This window comes from Eschrichtius robustus, chromosome 16, assembly GCF_028021215.1.
Source record: "Eschrichtius robustus isolate mEscRob2 chromosome 16, mEscRob2.pri, whole genome shotgun sequence".
Taxonomy (NCBI): Eukaryota; Metazoa; Chordata; class Mammalia; order Artiodactyla; family Eschrichtiidae; genus Eschrichtius; species Eschrichtius robustus.
This window is the reverse complement of record NC_090839.1, coordinates 7,230,903-7,231,615: the sequence shown is the minus strand read 5'-3', so window position 1 is coordinate 7,231,615 and position 713 is coordinate 7,230,903. Positions and strand designations below refer to the sequence as shown.

Genomic DNA, 713 nt, shown 5'->3' with positions numbered 1-713 from the left:
GTGGTTGAGATAGACAGGGCTACTGCACAGCCCATAAAGATTAGAACATTTATTATCTGGCTTTTAAAAAAATTTCTGCATTTTATTCTGATACGTACTAAATATGCAATATGCTTTACATAACTCTAAATACACCTAACATTTTCTTCTAACACAGTATTTTTTTAAAATATCTTTATTGGAGTATAATTGCTTTACATTGTTGCATTAGTTGCTCCTGTATAACAAAGTGAATCAGCTATACGTATACATATCGAAACAGTGGTTAGATGCCATGAAGTACGTAGCAATGCCTTAACTGTATGCGTGTTGTCAGGCCCCAGGGCCTCTTCCATCCTTGTCAAGGGGAGTGCTAACCTTCTCTCCTTTCATACAACACTGTTATCTGGCTTTTTACAGAAGTAGTTTGCCAGTCCCTGCTCGTGTCATATTGGCCTCCTCTCTGCCCCAAGATCAGGCCAGTCCTTTTCTCTTGCTTTAATCCTCCCCAAACGCTACTCCTGTTGCCTGGAGTTACTTTCCCTGTATCTTCCTGTGGGGACTCTTGCTCATCTTTCAGGCCTTGCTTCAAATGTCATTTCCCTCAGGGAACTCTGCTGAGCACCCCAGCTAAGCAGTCCTAACTTCATTCCTTGACCTCATTGTTGTATGTGTTTATGTGCTTTTTTGCGTCGCCAGCCCTAGACTGGAGCTCCCCATTGGTAAGGATGGTA

The 713-nt window shown here is 42.1% G+C and overlaps 1 non-coding gene across 1 annotated transcript; it reads right to left on the bottom strand.

Moving 5' to 3' along the window:
- Positions 1-253: 253 nt before the first annotated feature.
- Positions 254-379, bottom strand: LOC137750796 (U6atac minor spliceosomal RNA). Its single transcript, XR_011070581.1, has one exon. It is a non-coding gene; the product is annotated as a U6atac minor spliceosomal RNA (small nuclear RNA).
- Positions 380-713: the final 334 nt, after the last annotated feature.